Genomic DNA, 12,778 nt, shown 5'->3' on the forward strand with positions numbered 1-12,778 from the left:
ACCCATGAAATATTCCAATATACACGTTTATCGATTTAATAGGTTTACTAGTCTGTTTAAAACTATGCTGATATAATACATTTTTAAAAATGTCATTTTACCATGATTTATCTACCATGAAGTAGAGAAAGTTTTTCCTTTCTTTCTTTTCCATTTTTTTTTAATTTTCAGTGTACTTTTAAATGTTTTTATGCTTTTGAATTTATAAAGCTTTTTAATATATCTGTTAGTGATATTCTTTCATTTTCAATAAATGCTGCACATTCTTTATTAGTCTATCACTTGTCTTTTAGCTTTTCTTAGTGTATATTTACCATTTTAATTATCAAGTTGCATTTTTATGTAATAAAATATATATATTTTTTTACATGCAGATTCTTAAACAATAAAGATTTTATTTCTGTGTCAAGTGTGAGACATTTAACTGCATTTTCTCTAAGCTGGACAGGCAATTGTTCCAGTTCATTTATTGAGCAAATTATCCTTTTCCAACTGACCTTTGCTAGTGCTGTGCTTCATACACCACTAATTTTTAAGAGAATCTTACAGTCATCAGACTGGTACCTTAATGTCCAAAGTAGGAGGAGTATTTATATCATAGAACCAAGCAATCAATAGATTGGGCTCCTTCCAAGCAATCTGTTGTGAAACATTCATTGTCCATCACTTCTTTGGTTATATGTGGTTCCCTCATATCCTCTGGCTTATCCTTGGACTCAGTATTTTGATTCATTCATCTGTTTGCTTTAGTTCAGTTCAGTTGCTCAGTTGTATTCAACTTTTTGTGAGGCCATGAACTGCAGCACGCCAGGCTACCCTGTTCATCACCAACTCCCAGAGTCCACCCAAACCCACGTCCATGGAGTCGGTGATGCCATCCAACCATCTAATCCTCTGTCATCTCCTTCTCCTTCTGCCCTCAATTTTTACCAGCATCAGGGTCTTTTCAAATGAGTCAGCTCTTCGCATCAGGTGGCGAAAATATTGGAGTTTCAGCTTCAACATCAGTCCTTCCAGTTCACTTCAGTTCAGTTCACTTCAGTTCAGTCGCTCAGTTGTGTCTGACTCTTTGTGACCCCATGAATCGCAGCACACCAGGCTCCCTGTCCATCACCAACTCCCGGAGTTCACTCAGAGTCACATCCATCGAGTCAGTGATGCCATCCAGCCATCTCATCCTTGATCGTCCCTTTCTCCTCCTGCCCCAATCCCTCCCAGCATCAGAGTCTTTTCCAATGAGTCAACTCTTCACATGAGGTGGCCAAAGTACTAGAGTTTCAGCTTTAGCATCATTTCTTCCAAAGAAATCCCAGGGCTGATCTCCTTCATAATGAAGTCCAAGGGACTTTCAAGAGTCTTCTCCAACACCACACTTCAAAAGCATCAATTCTTTGGCACTCGGCTTTCTTCACAGTCTAACTCTCAGATCCATACATGACCACTGGAAAAACCATAGCCTTGACTAGATGGACCTTTGTTGGCAAAGTAATGTCTCTGCTTTTGAATATGCTATTTAGGTTGGTCATAACTTTTCTTCCAAGGAGTAAGCGTCTTTTAATTTCATGGCTGCAATCACCACCAGCAGTGATTTTGGAGCCCCCAAATTAAAGTCTGACACTGTTTCCCCCTCTATTTCCCATGAAGTGATGGGACCGGATGTCATGATCTTTGTTTTCTGAATGTTGAACTTTAAGCCAACTTTTTCACTCTCCTCTTTCACTTTCATTAAGAGGCTTTTTAATTCTTCTTCAGTTTCTGCCATAAGGGTGGTGTCATCTGCATATCTGAGGTTATTGATATTTCTCCTGGCAATCGTGATTCCAGCTTGTGCTTCCTCCAGCCAGTGTTTCTCATGATGTACTCTGCACAGAAGTTAAATAAGCAGGGTGACAATATACAGCCTTGATGTACTCCTTTTCCTATTTGGAACCAGTCTGTTGTTCCATGTCCAGTTCTAACTGTTGCTTCCTGGACTGCATATAAGTTTCTCAAGAGGTAGGTCAGGTGGTCTGGTATTCCCATTTTTTTCAGAATGTTCCACAGTTTATTGTGATCCACACAGTCAAAGGCTTTGGCATAGTCAATAAAGCAGAAATAGATGTTTTCCTGAAACTCTCTTGCTTTTTCCATCATCCAGCGGATGTTGGCAATTTGATCTCTGATTCCTCTGCCTTTTCTAAAACCAGCTTGAACATCTGGAAGTTCATGGTTCACGTATTGCTGAAGCCTGGCTTGGAGAATTTTGACCATTACTTTACTAGTGTGTGAGATGAGTGCAATTGTGTGATAGTTTGAGCATTCTTTGGCATTGCCTTTCTTTGTGATTGGAATGCAAACTGACCTTTTCCAGTCCTGTGGCCATGGCTGAGTTTTCCAAACTTGCAGGCATATTGAGTGCAGCACTTTCACAGCATCATCTTTCAGGATTTGAAACAGCTCAACTGGAATTCCATGACCTCCACTAGCTTTGTCCGTAGTGATGCTTTCTAAGGCCCACTTGACTTCACATTCCAGGATGTCTGGGTCTAGGTGAGTGATCACACCATCTTGATCTTGAAGCTCTTTTTTGTACAGTTTTTCTATGTATTTTTGCCACCTCTTCTTAGTATCTTCTGCTTTCTGTTAGGTCCAGACCATTTCTGTCCTTTATCAAGCCCATCTTTGCGTGAAATGTTCCCTTGATATCTCTAATTTTCTTGAAGAGATCTCTGAAGTATGTACTTTGTGCTAAAAATAATTTTTACAAGTCATCACTCTCAAATTGACCAAAACAAACAAAAATGTTGTTCTTATCAAAGTCTATTACATTGATATATTAATTTGGGAATAATAGATTTTTTCATGTTTTAAAAAAAATCTTCCATTCAGCAAATTTGTTTCTCCTTTATTTAGGGCATTAGTATTTTAGAGAAATCAATTATTGACCTCTTTAGGCTCAGTGTAATAAATCTACTCATTTGACTGATTTTATTTAAATTGTACCACTGAAATTGAGAGTTCACTTCCATTTCAAATTGCAAATACATAAAAACCTGAAGGAAATGGTGCCCATTTTTATGTAGTTTCCATAATGTAATCTAATAATCTGGAGACAATTGCTAAGTAGTTTTTGTATCTATCATCTCTCTATCTAAGTTCTATAATTAATATGGCAAATAATTGAACAGAACAGTTGCCAATATAATAACTTAAGGACTGTCTTAGTCAAAGCTACTGGCATTTCTGGCAGTTCTCAGAGATGATTGTCTCTGCTCCCTAAGTGACACTGTTCATATCGCTGTATGTTATCAACACATCAGACCAAAACTTTAATATTTTATCATCTCCACCCATCATAATGTGTGCAGAGAGGAGAAACCAATTTGGAGGAAAGGGACATTTTTTCTCATGGTTTTTAAGAAGTTTCAGGGATGAAGTTATTCCTCTAACTTGTCCATGAGAAACATAACAAAAAGCCTTGTGCATCACTTACTGTTAATAAATATGAAAAGAATATGATGGATGAATCTCAGAAGGAAGATTGAAGTGTGGGGGGAAATGCTTTTGACTTCTTTGGCATTAACTTACTGATAAAATATTGTACTGAGAGACAAATGAAGTTCTGAATAAGTCTGAATAACTAAATTTTAAAGAGAGGAAAGAAAACGGAAATTTGCTCTAGATATGTATGGGCTTCCCTCATAGCTCAGTTGGTAAAGAATCCACCTGGAATGCAGGAGACCCCGGTTCCATTCCTGGGTTAGGAAGATCTGCTGGAGAAAGGATAGGCTACTCACCCCACTGTTCTTGGGCTTCCCTTGTGGCTCAGCTGGTAAAGAATCCGCCTGCAATGTGGGAGACCTGGGTTTGATCCCTGGGTTGGGAAGATCCCCTGGGGAAGGGAAAGGCTACCCACTCTAGCTTTCTGGCCTGGAGAATTCCATGGAGTATATAGTCCACGTGGTCGCAAAGAATCAGACACAACTGAGCGATTTATACTTTCACTTTCATAGGTATGTATGCAATGTATGCATGCAAGGGATTTCCCTGGTAGCTCAGATGGTAAAAAATCTGCCTGCAATGCAGGAGACCTCAGTTTGATTGCTGGATTGTGAAGATCCCCTGGAGAAGGGTTAGGCTACCCAGTCCAGTATTCTTGGACTTTCCTGGTGGCTCAAACGGTAAGAAATTGGCTGAAATGTGGAGACCTGGATTCAGTTCCTGAGTTGGGAAGATCCCTTGGAGGGCATGGCAACCCACTCCAGTATTCTTGCCCGGAGGATACAACGAACAGAGGAGCCTGATAGGCTATAGTCCACAGGGTCACAAGGAGTTGAACATGACTGATACAACTTAGCCTGCACGTATGTAAAGAGTAAAGTAAAAACTTCACAGACATATTTGTTCTTTAAATAGTAGATACTGTAAGGGCTAATGACACCTTGGAAAAGCTGGTGGTGGGATTTGTTTTCACAAATGAGATTTAGGTTATTTCAGAGAACTCCCACTTTCGAAAGATCACTATATGCCACTTCACTTACATTAGTACATGTTTCCGCTAACCAAAAAAAAAAAAAAAAAATGAAGAGGATTTTAGCTTTCACAAAAAAAAAGGGGGGGGGGCAAAAAGCGATGTTAGTGTTCAGTGTTTGTTTTGTAGCAGGTGTTACAGGAGGCAGTGAGACCAACACCGCTAAGCTCCCTCCAAAACTACACTCAGCATCTCAGCATTAAGTTACCCTAACTTTGAACTGTGTCTGTGAGCCTTGGTGCTTGATCTTGATTTATTTTGTGCAGCCGTTAGCAAGATGTGTTGCATCGTAATTGCTTCTTTGCTTCATGCCATTTCCGCTTAGAAAAGGTTTCATAGGCATGCTCTTTTTCCAGAAAGCTGGAAACTTTGGATTTAGTCATTTTCATCTGCTATCCTCTGTGAACAGGAGAAAAGGTGCAATCCACAAGTGGAAATAGTGAACACAAGCATTGCATATGAGTTTAGTCAGTAATAAGACCTCGTATCTTTTCCAAATTTTTTGTTTGTTTTTCAATAAAGATAACATGGAAGATGTGTGTGTATGTATAAGTGGCTGTTTGTAATGAAACTGAAACCAAAACCTTTTATTAATCTTAACTTTAGAGTCTATTTGAACTTCACTTAATATTAGATCATCACCATGTCTAAGAGATTCTGGGTTCTTTTCTTGGTGAGACTTACATTAGGTGGCCAAATTCTTATACCTGATGAATATACAACAACAGTTGGTCCATCCTTCCTACAATATTACCTTATAATTTATGGGTGAATTTCTGAAGGCAAATATGCCTATGTTGTAGAGAATTGATAGCCATTTCCCTCATAAGAAGATAATGACTCACAAGAATGTAAGGTGTAACATGGGTAATATAGTCAATAATACTGTAATAACTCTGTATGGTGACAGATGGTAAATAGACTTGGTGGTGATAATTCTGTAATACATAAAAATATTGAATCACTATGTTGAACATCTGAAACTAATATGATACTATATATAAATGATATTCTAATAAAGAAAAATTTACAAGATTATTACCATTATCTCTATTAAGTGTAGTAGCAGTAACAGCAACAGTAGTAGTAATAGCAATAGCCAATTATATATTTGCATAATCTTATCTAAAGGGTATCATGTTTTGATTATTCCAAAATTAATTGGCTCATAACAAAGACCAAGCTGATGGCCTAAGAGAATTTATACTAAGAACTTAAATTCTATCATGGAATAATGTGTCTCTCAGGGCCAAACTGATAACTAAGTTAATATTTAAAAAAATATATATATATATGTATATATATATACACACACTCACATATGTACACACATATATATAAAAGCAGTGCAAATGAAATGCTTATTTTAGTTAGCAAATGAAAAGTATCAGCAAATGAAAAGACAACATATAGAATGAGATAAAATATTGCAAATGATGCAGCTGACAAGGATTTAATACTCAAAATACACAAACAGCTCATATAGCTTAATATAAAAAAGGAAAACAACCCAACCCAAACAATCAAAACATGGGCATAAGATCTAAATATATATTTCCCCAAAGAAGACAGAAAGATGGCCAACAGGCACATGAGAAGATGCTCAATGTGGCAATTATTAGAGAAATGTAAATCAAAAGTTCAGGGAGGTATAACCTCACTGGTCAGAATGACCATCATCAAAAAGTCTACAAATAATAAATGCTGGAGAGAATGTGGAGAAAAAGAAACTCCCCCAACACAGTTGGTGTGAATGCAAATTGGTACAGCTGCTATGAGAACATATGGAGATTCTTTAAAAAACTAAATATAGAGCTATGATAAGATCCTTCAATCCCATATATCCAGAGTACACTCTAATTTGAAAAGACAAATGCATGCCAATGTTCACTGCAACACCAGTTACAACAGCCAAGACATGGAAGCAACCTAAATGTCCATTGACAGATAAATAAAGATGTGGTAGGTGTGTGTGTGTGTGTGTGTGTGTGTGTGTGTGTGTGTGTGTATAATGGAGTATTACTCAACTATAACAGAAAATGAAACGATGCCATTTTCAGCAACACAGATAGGCCTAGAGATTATCACCATAAGTGAAGCAAGCCAGACAGAGAAAGATGAGTATTCTATGATACTACTTGTATGTGAAATATAAAAAGAATAATACAATGAACTTGTACACAAAATAGAAATAGATCCACAGACACAGAAAACAAATTTATGGATAGCAAAAAGGGAAGGAAGGAGAGTAGATATAAATTACAAATGTAGAATTAACAGATATATTTGTAATTTATATCTACTCTCCTTCAAGGAAATGGCAACCCACTCCAGTGTTCTTGCCTGGAGAATCCCTGGGACGGGGGAGCCTGGTGGGCTGCCATCTATAGGGTTGCACAGAGTCGGACACGACTGAAGCGACTTAGCAGCAGCAGCAGAATTAACAGATACAAACTCCTATACCTAAAATAGATAAGGAACAAGGATGTACTCTATAGCACAGAGAATTACATTCAATATCTTATAATAACATAATGGAAAATAATCCCCCCAAACATATGACAGAATCACTTTGCTGTATATCTGAAACTAACACAATATTGTAAATTAAATATGCATCAATAAAAATGCACACTCTGACAAGAGTTCAGAGGGTCCCAATTTCTATAAATGTTTTGAAGAATCTAAGATACCCGTTTTTAAGCTGAGAGTCAATACCAACCAAATACAGTATAAATATGGGGACTATAGAGAATACCTGGCTGGGTTCAAACGCAAATTCCCCACTGTCTTGTCTGGCTTCCCCCTCGGCTTCTCTCTGACATTATCCCTTACCTCTCTCTGGGGCTCACTGCACTTCAGCCATGGTGGCTTGCTCTTGATACATTTTCCATTATGTATTTTCCCTCTTTATACCTGGTGATATTCCTTTTTCCTGAAGACTAATCTGATATTAATACAGCCTTCAAGATTTCTTCTGATTTGCATTATCAAGATCTGGACACAAATCTCACTTGGGATTTGCTTAGCTTCTTGAATCTGCAAACTCACATCTTTTACCTTTGCCAAAATCCTACATATGTTTGGATTTTATTTTGTTCCATTGTTCTTTTGATCTATTCTTGTGCTAATACCAGTTTATTTTAATCATTTAATAAGTCTTGATGTTTGGTAGTGTATATTCTATAAATAAGAAGCCCCCAGATAGATAAGAGAAGCAAAAATCAAAGAAAAAATGGAAAGTAAACAACAAAATGAAATATTTAATTGCTAACATACCAGTGCTCAGTTGCTCAGTTGTGTCTGACTCTTTGCACTATAGCCCACCAGACTCCTCTGTCCGTGGAATTTTCCAGGAAAGAATGTGAGTGGCCATTTCTTATTCCAAAACATACCAATATTTAGTATACATGTCTAAATTCACCAACCGAAGACAAAGACTACCCAAGGCAGTGAAAGTGCCATTCTTTTCAATTTCTACCTGGACTTATATAAGAATCCTTGCAATTTCTTTTTTTTTTTTTAATTTTGTTTTTCATCATTACCACTGGACAGCCAGGGAACTCCCTGGGACATCTTTCCAAATGCTTTAATTTTTAATTGCAAAATAATCTAAAATACTTTCAGATAAAGGCTTAGGATTTTCATATATATGGTATCTTCAAAAACTTCAAATAGACAAGTTAAATACAAATGTCTATTTCACATTTCTGCAGCATGTAATTATATACAAGATTATCAAGCAAAAGAAGACATATTATAGAAACTGTAGAAAAATATAAAATATGGCTGGCATTTTTGGCATTTTTGACATTTTTAATTAGCTTATAAGCAGTAAGATATCAAGTTAGTTGCTAAGATGGTAAGTAGCGATTCTTGCTCCCTATAGATACCACACACTCATTAATCTGTTTGCTGCTGCTGCTGCTGCTAAGTTGCTTCAGATGTGTCCGACTCTGTGCGACCCCATAGACAGCAGCCCATCATGCTCGCCCATCCCTGGGATTCTCCAGGCAAGAACACTGGATTGGGTTGCCATTTCCTTCTCCAATCTATTTGCTGGTTGAGTATAATTTTTAAATGTCGTGGTTGATTTGTGAATTGAAGTACACTGTAATAGTTAGATGCTGAATCCTACCATGAAAATACTCATTTTGTACAATTCTTTCAGTACAGGTGTAGCTTTTACTTATTAATATGACTCTGCAAGAATATCATTATTTTAACGATGTTTAGAATGTGACAATTTACTCTGTGATATATGTATTACTACCATTCTCACTAAGCTATCTGCCACATGATTGTCATTTAATGGAAGGAAGGCAGAGGACCCCTGAGCTTTCAATAAAGAAAGCCAGTGGACTTGTAGATAGTGCCTACTGTGGTAAAATATTGAATATCATAACTTTAAAGTTAGAGGAATGAGAATATCAAAGGTGAAGAATGATTGAAAATGAATGTAGCTATCTTCTACTACATTCTTTTCAATTTCTACCTGGGCTTATACAAGAATCCTTGCAATTTCTTTTTTTTTTTTTAATTTTGTTTTTCATCATTACTAAGATGCTTCAATTTGTAAACTCTTTTAAATGACTATGTCAAATTTAGACTCTGTGTATGTGTATTCCTAACAAAGGAACACATATTCCTAACAAAGAATTAAAAATCCAAAATATGGACTATGGTAAATGCAGTTTGCCCATTACAGATTGGATAAATGGCTGGACAGTAGAGAACTGGTAATTCACTTGCCGAGCTGTATTGCTCCACTGAGAAGACTAATTGCCCAAAACAGCCAACTGCATCACATAATTCTCATCTAGTTCAGTCTTCCTCTGCTGACAGCATCTAATTCCAGGTGTCAACCTAAACCTCATGAATCTATGAGGTTTTAGATAAGAATGGAGACTTAGTCTTCTCAGTTATCTATCTTCTGTTTGATTGCAAAATATATATTCTTTTCTTTTAAAAACAAACATTTCTATCACTTCAAAGTAAAACATCTTACCCATTAACCAGTTTTTCCACAATTCTATCTTGTCCACTACCACTTCCACAACCAACAGCTTGTCTGTCTCTATGGATTTGTCTACTACGGATATTTCTTACAGACAGAATTTTATAATATTTGAGCTTTTGTGTATTGTTTTTTTTTGGCATAGCATAGTGTTTTTGAGGTTCATTCATATTGCAGATGTTTCACAAATTGAATTTTATGGATGAATAATATTCATATTTATATAATTATGATGTGTTTATCCATTCATCTGTTGCTGGACATTTGAGCTGTTTCTACCTTTTGGCTATTGTGAATACTGCTACTGTAACATGCATGTACTTATACTTATTTGAATATCCATTTTCAATTATTTTGGATATATATCTAGATCTAAAAGTGGAATTTGGGGGCCATAATGTAATTTTATGCTTAACTTTTTGAGGAACCAGTAAATGTTTTTTCACCACAAATGAATCTTTTTACATTCTCATCAGGATTGTATAGTTGTGTTACTCTCTGTGCATTCTTGCCAACATATTTCCTTTTTGCTCTTGCAGTAGGTATAAAGTAATACATGATATCAATAAATGAAATAGAAAATAGAAAACAGGGATTCTCAATGAAACCAAAAATTGTTTCTTTGAATCAACACAATTGGCAAAGCTTTGGCTAAACTGACAGAGAAAGCAAGAAGAAATAAAACATTTTTAATATTTTAGCTTACAACTGTATAGGTAGTGGAGATAGAAATCTAAATATAGGGGGCAAATACTTTATCCTAATTTATTACTTATTGTCCCACCATTCTAGTTTGTTATTCTATCTCTAATCTACCTCAAGGTTTAATCTCAAATAATATATTTTAAAAGTTTTAAATTGCCTCTGTAATGTTAATCAAAGTATTTTCCTTTAGGAAGGAAGTAACTTTCCTTTTTTACATTATCTATGTATATGAAAGAAAAGGTACACATACATAAATGCTTATGCAAGTTAACATCAGGTCATTTTGATTCTGTGCACACCTTTCTGTACATAAAGAATTAATTTGTATAAAGAGTTTATAAAGCAATTTTAATTTATTCTGATTCAGATGTTTTCCTTTTTTGTTATATATGCTACATGTGTGCAAAATTAAGGTGAGAGAGCATTCACCCAGTAACAAGAGTCAGAATGCTTAGGACCAATTACTTCTTTAAAATTACACATAAATATTTCCATTCCTTTTGTTTGGGTGATGATGCCAGCAATCAACAAAGCTCACCAATTAAAAGTAGCTGACAAAGAATTGGAAAGGCAAAGTAGATTGTTCCCTGTGCTAATTTACCTTAGTTTATTTCCTATTCAAAGTGTTGTATACGCAGTCTAAAATAATTCAAAGTCCATATTCAGAGCAAAATTAAAAATTATATTAAGGCAAAGTTTGACAAATATGACAGTGTATCTGATTTTTTTAAAAATTTGGATTCTACAATAGTGTGGAAGAAATATGTGCTTAATACCCAAAAGACAAATTATAAAATTTCTTGGACATTGACCTGATATTCTCCATTTAACTATGAATAGTGGTTTCATTAGAGAAGAGTCAATATTATACTTTAACTTTCTCAAAGTATTTTCAATGTCTGTAGAGTAATGGTGTTCTAAGGAGTATCTCTATAATGGTTTATAGCTCCTATTCCCTTTTTTGAAAATAATGCATTACAAATCTTTCTTGACTTAGAAATAGAGAGGAAGCCTATGTATTCTACCAGTGTTATCAAGAGACATATATTTCAGTGTGGGAATCTGCCCTCCGTGTTTTAAACCTCAAAATAGACATTGTTAACTAAACAACTCCATTAATTCTAAATATAATAGAGTTCTATTATCTACAAACCTTGCTGAATTAATTCCTTTTTGTACCTAAACAGTTTCTCAGAGTAATAAATTCAAATTATGATGTGTAAGAAGGACTTCTTTTACCTGTCTTTAAAGAACTCCCCATTCATGCAGTTACAGTAAGTTTGAAAAGGACTGATTTTAATTTTAGTTATAAGATCTAGCAATACCCTGCTTCCTTATATCTGCAAAGAGAATACTACACATCTTTTACATTATTGGGGAAAGAGTATAACATAAAGAATATTAAAGTGTTCTGTCTGCTATAAAGAACTCTACCTATGAACATAATGCTTAAGGAACATTCTGAAATTTGGAGAACATGTCCAGCTGTTTGTGATTTCATAGAAATAAATCACATTTTTTAGCCTTCATATTTTCAAATTAAAAAAGCTCTGACTTTTTAATTGTCCTTTTAGAAATTTCAGTCAAAACAAAGATTTATTAGTGGCCACCATCTACTGAGCACTTCACTAGCTATTTATATTCCATAGATGAACATGGCAAGATTCATCTCTTTACTTCCTTCCTAATCTCCTTATCACTTATTCAGTGCTTCTAACACTGTTCAACTGAAATTTGCTCTTGGTTGAATATTGTGATTATAGGCCTGGGGGAGAAACACTGGGAGCAAGCACGCCTGAGTTTGAGGAGAATATAGTCTGTCTTCCATTGTCCTTCAAAAGAGCAATGAATAGAACTGCCTGCCTTTTTTCTTTTTTTTTTCAGGGTGATTGTCTATTATAAGAAAAAGATTTTGAGGTGGGTCTCCTGTAGACAACATATATAGGGGTCTTTGTCTTTTGGCTGGGGCATTCAACCTATTTACATTTAAGGTAATTATTGATAAGTATGATCCCGCTGCCATTTACTTTATCGTTTGGGGTTCGGGTTTATACACCCTTTTTGCGTTTCCTGTCTGGAGAATATCCTTTAGCATTTGTTGGAGAACTGGTTTGGTGGTGCTGAATTCTCTCAGCTTTTGCTTGTCTGTAAAGCTTTTGATTTCTCCTTCATATTTGAATGAGATCCTTGCTGGGTACAGTAATCTGGGCTGTAGGTTATTTTCTTTCATCACTTTAAGTATGTCTTGCCATTCCCTCCTTGGCCTGAAGAGTTTCTATTGAAAGATCAGCTGTTATCCTAATGGGAATCCCCTTGTGTGTTATTTGTTGGTTTCCCTTGCTGCTTTTAATATTTGTTTTTTGTGTTTGATCTTTGTTAATTGACTTTTGGACTCTGTGGGAGAAGGAGAGGGTGGGATGATTTGGGAGAATGGCATTGAAACATGTGTAATATCATGTAAGAAATGAATCACCAGTCTAGGTTCAATGCAGGATACAGGATGCTTGGGGCTGGTGCAGTGGGATGACCCAGAGAGATGGTATGGG

This window comes from Capra hircus, chromosome 4, assembly GCF_001704415.2.
Source record: "Capra hircus breed San Clemente chromosome 4, ASM170441v1, whole genome shotgun sequence".
Taxonomy (NCBI): Eukaryota; Metazoa; Chordata; class Mammalia; order Artiodactyla; family Bovidae; genus Capra; species Capra hircus.